The sequence below is a fragment of the Eptatretus burgeri genome, chromosome 3 (genome assembly GCF_056783735.1).
Source record: "Eptatretus burgeri isolate ZD-2024b chromosome 3, Ebu_testis_v1, whole genome shotgun sequence".
NCBI lineage: Eukaryota > Metazoa > Chordata > Myxini > Myxiniformes > Myxinidae > Eptatretus > Eptatretus burgeri.
In genome coordinates this window covers 85,152,417-85,159,916 of record NC_140963.1, presented here as the reverse complement: position 1 = coordinate 85,159,916, position 7,500 = coordinate 85,152,417, and the positions used below count along the sequence as shown (strand labels likewise).

Sequence of the window (7,500 nt, the reverse complement as noted above, 5' to 3'; positions counted from 1 at the left end):
TGTGCAAAGTTGAGAGAGACCTGTCCCAAGAGAGTCACAGCTGTAATTGCTGTTAAAGGTGCTTCCACCAAGTATTTACTCAGGAAAGTGAACACTTATCCAACCAAGATCTTCTAGTTTTGTGTTTTTAATTAATATTCTGAAATTTTAGAATTTGTTTTTCACTTGGAAGTTGTGGGTTACAATGTGTAAATAAAGATGGAAAAAGTCGGATCTAAATGCAATTTAATTCCAGGCTATACTGAAAGGCAACAAAAGGTGAAAATTTTGAAAGGGAGTGTAGACTTTCGAGAGGCACTGTATCTTCTTGCTGACTTCATGCACATTATGTTGGAGCTGCAAATGTTCCTTCACATACAGTCCCCTCTGCATACTACCCGAGTTTAGCCTCCGAATCAACAGTTTTGGATGTCACCGTTGCCGTGCAGGGGTGTATGATGGAACCCAGAGAGGTATGATGTAAATTAAATGTAAATGCACCTTGTTCCAAGCTAGCTCGAGGGAAATTTCATTCCGATTGGACAAACCTTAATCGAGTTATAGTGAAAAGTGTTAAAATGTCTATACTGTAATTAGGTCATGACCTTCAAATTAGGTCAAGGTCAAAAAAATACTGACAACCCCACAAACTTCCTCTTCTATCTTTTCTGCAATTATACCCTGCAATTGCTATCTTTTCCACATTTAAATAAAAAAACAAAAATTTGGTCATAGAGTGTTACGAAAGATTAAGATCTGGAGTTTGTTCCATTAGCAAGTCGCTTACTGTCGCTTTCCAAGCAGCTTGCTTGATTCAAAGCACTCAAGCAAGCACTCCAACCGAAAGGCGTGCTCGACACTGCTTAACAACATGACAGTCTCCATGGAAACAATGCTATCGTGGTACTTGAGCAAATGTTGTCCAGGTTTGTCGTTTTCAGATTTACTCAATCCTCATGTGCCAACTTCCCCAAACAAATTTATTAGCACACAAAGCGAAAAGTTGGGTTGAGCAATCGGTCATGTGTGTACATACATGTCTGCATTTTGTTAAAAGTGCACTATACATCAAAAACCATTCAACGGAGGAAATTGAAACTTTACCACATGTTATATGACCATTTGATATGCCAGAGAAAAGGTTCAGCGCAGGGCTGCTCGATTGATTCCGGGACTAGCTATGCTCAGCAATGAGGAGTGGCTGAATGAGACGGGGCTTTATACATTAGAAAGGAGGTGATTACGAGGTGATATGATGGAGATGTTTCAGATACTGAAAGTATAGATAAAATAAGTGCAGAAGAATTTTTCAGCAGAGTCAAGTGATAGAACCAGGAGCCATAGCTTGAGAGTAAAGAAGGAGAGTTAAGATGGGAGTTAGACAGGGGTCCTTTACTCAGAGATGGGTGAATGCATGGAATGGCCTCCCTGGAAAGGTAGTGGCAGCAGAAACAGTAGATAAGTTTAAATTAGAATTAGATAGGTACCTGGAAGTTATGGAGATGGAGGGGTATGGGGATGTTGGCAGGACTTTTAGGTAGCTTGAGCATAATGTCTCAGCACTCCGCAAGTGCACGGAGTGCTGTTGGAGGGGGTCTCGTCAAGGGGTGTTGTGTGGTTGATGATGTGCGTTTTTTAACCAAGCCCATGCTCCCTCCCCTGGGGGAAAAATACATAAACTACAAAAAAAAAAATCACAAAAAACTTCATTTAAATTAAAAACAAAACATTTTGCATTTCCTTCTTTTCATCTTGTGTTGATAAATGAGTGTGGGGTTGATGTGGCACAGGCATGATGGGCTGAATGGCCTCCACCTGCGTCTATTTTCCTTGCATTCCGTTGTGATATAGCACATATCGAGCGTACATTGAAAATTTTCTGACTGCTGGGTCTGGAGAAGAAGATTTTTGAAGGAATTTACGCAATTTTCCCAAAAATTTACTAAGTCGGCCATCTTGACACACTTCGTCATGTGATCAGCATGACCTCCACAATTGAACATCCATACCCTAGCCTACTGCTGTAACCGAAATTTGGTAGCATTCTGACGAAAAGGTCTGAAGAAGACTTTTGAAGAAATTTATGAAGTCGGCCATTTTGACCTTCTGAAAGTCACATGCCCAGAACGAGCTTTTCAATCATCATTACCAGTTATAGTCCATGAGCCAGACCAGACTACCAAATTGAGGGACTAAAAGCCACTATGCTTTTCAGTTACCTTGATGTCTGTGGAGTATGGAATCGTGTGATGGACGCTTCTCATGCCCAGCTAAATGGTAATTTGGTGGCCATCTTAAAAAATGGCCGCCACTTTTCAATGACCTTGATATATATATCAGTAAATTGGCCATATCTCCACAATGGCTTAACATAAACACATGATGTCACATTCATATGATTCAGTATAAAATTCTGCATCCTTGGGTGTGTATATTGTTCAGTAATGTTAATTACTTTTTTATTTATGAACACAAATGTTGTGAAAAAGTGGTGTTTTGTAACTTTTTTTCCATATTTGTTCACCTAAAAATCACCATAAATATCAAAGTTTACTTATTTCAAGGTATTTATGCATGACTTGGATATTTGACATTCATATTAGTGATATTGAGTCCGAATGATAGCACTCTTTCAAATCATATAGCAAGGAATTGAAACATATACACGATAGTCAAATCTCGCATGAGTTGTCGTTTTTGTCCAGTATTATCACTGTAACATTGTAATCTCAGTTCAAGGGACCTATATAATTCATTAACAACTATTCAGTAGGGTTTTTCTAATATTTTGACTTACTTTCAATCAAATTAATTGTTTTGATCAATTATTTTTTCATATTATTTTGCATTTTTAATACTTTTCTTAACACTTTTATAGGGTCAATTTTATTTTCAATATGTTAACCCATGGATTCGGCTGCTTTCATATTTAATTCATAGATAAATGTATTAAAGTAATCAAAATAAAATTATATTTGATCTGGTCCCCTCATCACTGTAACCTTTGAGATAGTCCCTCAGTGAATTTGTGCTAAAAATAGAAATGATGACAGCATGTAACCAACTAACAGAATTTAGGTCACAGAAGTGATGCAGCCAAATGGGGTGTGTGAGATGTTTCAAGATGAGCTAACAACTGAAATGTAAGTATTACACAGTACAACTGTATTACCCTTATGTATGTATTAAGTGTAAATGTAAGTATTACCCTTAGTACACTATTGTTGGGAGCCAAAAGTGCCAACCACGAGTTACGTAAATAAAACCTTGTACTAAATTTGCAGAAATACATGTATATACAGGCCACATGATTTGTGCTATTTCAAATGATTGTGGTATTGATTATATTACCAGATATAAACAACAAAATATATTTCATTATCATTGTTAAAACTGCTGTTTCATCCAAATATTGTCATATGTGTCCTGTTTTTTTAAATATTTGGGATCCAAGCCAAAACCCCTGTAAGGCGCTCTAAAATAACATAGCATTGTTGATAAAACATATCATTGCAGCTTCGGGAACTGATTTCTTTTTAATATTTCATAAACCTGTTGCCACTTACCATATCAGCATGGCAGAAGATGAAGTTGAGCCGAAACGTTTGAAGACAGAGAGCGGTACATGCATTATATGTGGGGGAAAATCTGCACTTTATGATTTATCAACCCCCAGAGATGAAGAATCATGGAAAACCCTGTGCCAAGCTGCTGAGATTCAACATTTTCAGCCAATTATCCATACTGCTGAAAACAGTGAAACAAACTTTTCTAATAATAAATATCACAGGGATTGCAGATCCAATTTCACCCATAAAAATAAACTTTTAATTGTGAAGAAACAACAGTACATAAATGAACAAGACTCTTTAAGGACTAGACATTCAACAAGGCAAGCACCTAGTACACAATCAAGAGTATACGATACGAGATGCATCTTTTGCCAAAGCAAGAGCAAATACATTAAAGGAACTAATAGCCAGGAACCATTGAAGCCAGCAGTTGAGCGAAGGGCTGACAAAACCATTCGTGATATTGCAACTAAACTTCAGGATGACAGAATTTTATCTATTACTGCTCGAGATATTGTTTCTGCTGAAGCACATTATCACAAAACATGTTACAGGAATTATACGAGGGGACAAACTGAAAGAATCTATTCGAAATGTAGTGGTGCAGACAATCCTTACCAAAAACAGGAGAGGGCTGCATTGAACAAGGTGTGTGAATATATCCATACCGACGTCTTCTCAAACCCTCGTATTGTTGCACTGTCTGATCTCACTGCCAAAGTTGTATGCTTCATGGAAAGTAATGGGTTTGAAGTTACAGAGGCAACCAAAAATCACATGCGATGCAATCTCTATGCAGAGTTTGGAGATTCTTTGCATTTCTTCACAGTTTCCCGCAGAGTATATATATAAGGCCAGTCAACTTGACAGTAGACTCCATTGCAGTTGACTATGTTCAGTCAAAGGAAGAATATGACATTCTTGTGAAGCAGCAAATATCTAAAATCTATGATAACTCAAGTAGCCCAGCTTTTACGTGAACAAGTAAAATGTGGAATCAGAGAAGCCTTGGCCCCCTGACCCTCGGGAACTTAATATCACATACATATCCTTCCCTGATTGTCTTGTGCAGTTCCTGAATCTCTTACTTAATGGTAAAAATGCAGCATCCTCCCGTAATGAGAGGCTTTCATGGTCCATTGCCCAAGACATTGTCACAGCTGTATCAGCAGGCAAAGTAATCACCTCAAAGCATATTTTGATTCCATGGGTTATAAAGACTGACAGAAAATGTGGAACTGATCAAATTCATGAACCGGCTGGGACATGCATCTTCTTACTCCACCTTAGAGAAGATTGAAATTGCACTGTGTATTGAAAAGCTAAAGAGTGCAGAAGATGATCATTTCCCTCTTCCTTCTAATATACATTCTTTCATCCCAACTGTACTGTCATTTGACAACATAGATAGACAGGAGGAAGTACTGAGTGGAGCTGGAACTTCTCATCGTGTGAATGGCATAATCATTCAGCCAACATCATCATCATGTCAGCCACAAAAAGCAGTTATGACGGTAAACAAGAAAGACAAAAGAAGATCAATCTATCCAAATGAGAGACAGCTTCCTCATTATATCTCTGGAAAACGAGAAGGACCACCATCACTACCAGTGACTGAACTTCCTGAAAATAATGCAGCATTGACAGCTTCACAAAAGAATCACCTTGGATGATAGCACGGGAACAAGAGACTGATAATCAGACGATCGCTTCATGGACTGGATTTAATATACAAACCAGAAGAGATATTGTAATTTCACAAGACACTGTGGGTTACCTACCAACTATAAATGCCCCAGCTACAGAAATGGCAACTGTTCACGAAATTATGTATCAGTCACTAAATATCCAAAAGTCGCTTCATCTCCAAAACATAGCAGTAGTAATGGATCAAGCTCTATATGCCAAAGCAACAGAAGTGGCTTGGAAATATCCAGGTAAATATGGAAGCATTGTTTTGATGCTCAGAAATTTTCATGTGATATGCAACTTTCTGTCCATAATTGGCAAGCTCTTTGGAGATGCTGGGCTATGTGACCTGGCTGTGGAAGCAGGAGTCATTGCTGAAGGATCTATAAATAAAGTCCTTGAAGGAAAGCAGTACAACCGGGCAGTGCGTTTCCACAAACTCACCTATGAAGCAATGATGAGGTTAATATGGAGAAGCTTTGTACACTGGCTTGAAGAGAATCATGTTGAAGATCTTGAAAAGTTGAATCATACCATCCAGGCAGTCCACCAGCTATATAATGACACATGTGTAGCAACTTATGATGCTGCAGTTAAGGATGAATCATGCAACAGAATTTTGCAGATATTCAGTGCTTAAAGGTTCTGAAAACTGACAAAGGCCCATTGGCAGCATTTTGGATGACATATGTGGAAATGATCGAAATTTTGCTTGGGCTTCTTCATGCCGACAGAGAAGGTGACTGGCAACTACATCTTGCATGCATCAGAAAAATGATTCCATGGTGTTTTGCAATGGACAAAACCAATTATGCAAGGTATCGTCCAGTCTACTCTGCCCAGATGTGCCAACTTCAGAAGACAAGCCCAGAGTTGGATACTCACTTTGTTGGGGGTGGATTTTCAGTTCAGCTAAGCAGCTTCAATCAATTTGGTTGAATAGCAGTGGATCATACAACTAAAGAGACTGTCAATAAGGACACCCAGACTGCAGGAGGAACATGTGGCTTCAGCCTGAAACCAAGAACTGTTGCCAGGTATTATCTTACAGCTGAACACCGAGCTATGGCATTGAGGCAACTGCGTGAACATGCATCTGCTCTATGTGGAGGACTTAGTCATACAGATTTACAGCATTCACGAATCAAGCGAGATGAGTCTGATGTTACATCAATGGTTGATCTGTTGGAGAACAGTTGGTCAAATCCTTTTCATCAGGATCCATCAGATCTCATTAACCTGTCTACTGCAGCAGTGGCCACTCCTGAAATATCTAATGACATTTTCAAGGCACAGGAGAAAGGAGAAGAAGCCTACCAGAATTTCAGGGTGCAGAGACTTGAGAAGGGTGAATGGTTCTATGACACACTGAAAAAAACTTAGGCTGAAAACGTTTTCTTCAGTAAATAAGAAGCCAGTGAAAGATCAACGAAAGAAGTAATCTTGAGAGCTGATAGGAGATTGTTTGGCAACATGATCCTCATTGCCCAGAACAGAAAACTAGATATATGCAAAGTTTTGTGTCACCCTCTTGGTCTTCTGCCATGGGCACTTGTAAATTGTGATGGTACAGTGAAGAAAACCAATAAAGCAGTCATCGCAAAGCATCTGGAGACAAAAGTATCAGCCACTGAAGAACTTCCTCAACCAAATGCTACACTGATTGATGCAATGGGGCTCATTCAGAAGATGCATGGAGAGAATCACATCTTTGCTGAGCTGTCTGATCGTGTTTTAGCACAGATACTCCATACCAGCCATGGAAGTAGTAGAATTGACGTAGTATTTGATGTGTACAGAGACCACTCAATCAAATCTGCTGAACGTGTCAACCGCGGTTCACAGGAAGGAATAACCTTCAGTCAGGACATATGACCAGGACATAAAATAAAAAACTGGAGAAGGTTATTGGCCTGTGCAGAGAGTAAGAACCACCTGATACAGTTTCTAGTGGATAGCTGGAAAGATCCCAAGCGAAGACAACAACTTAGCAACAAAACAATGTTTGTCACATGTGGTGAAAAATGTATCAAGTTCACCCAAGAGAGCCATGAGGAGATAGAAGCTCTTAAATCAGACCAAGAGGAGGCATACACTCGGCTCTTATTACATGCCAAGCATGCTTCAGTGAGTTATCCTGCATTACTCATAATAGCAGATGACACAGATGTGTTTATCATTGCTCTTGGTCTGTGCAGGTAAATCAACAGTGAAATGTTTATAAGGCGTGGAAACAAAACTCGTCTTCGGCTTGTCAACA

The 7,500-nt window shown here is 39.1% G+C and overlaps 1 protein-coding gene and 1 pseudogene across 3 annotated transcripts in view; one reads left to right on the top strand and one right to left on the bottom strand.

The window, feature by feature from the left end:
* LOC147030347 (uncharacterized) overlaps positions 1-7,500 on the bottom strand; it is a 162,587-nt gene that overhangs the window by 68,511 nt on the left and 86,576 nt on the right. The gene's annotated exons all lie outside the window — the stretch shown is intronic.
* Positions 2,542-7,500, top strand: part of LOC147030349 (uncharacterized) — a 6,370-nt pseudogene continuing 1,411 nt past the window's right edge.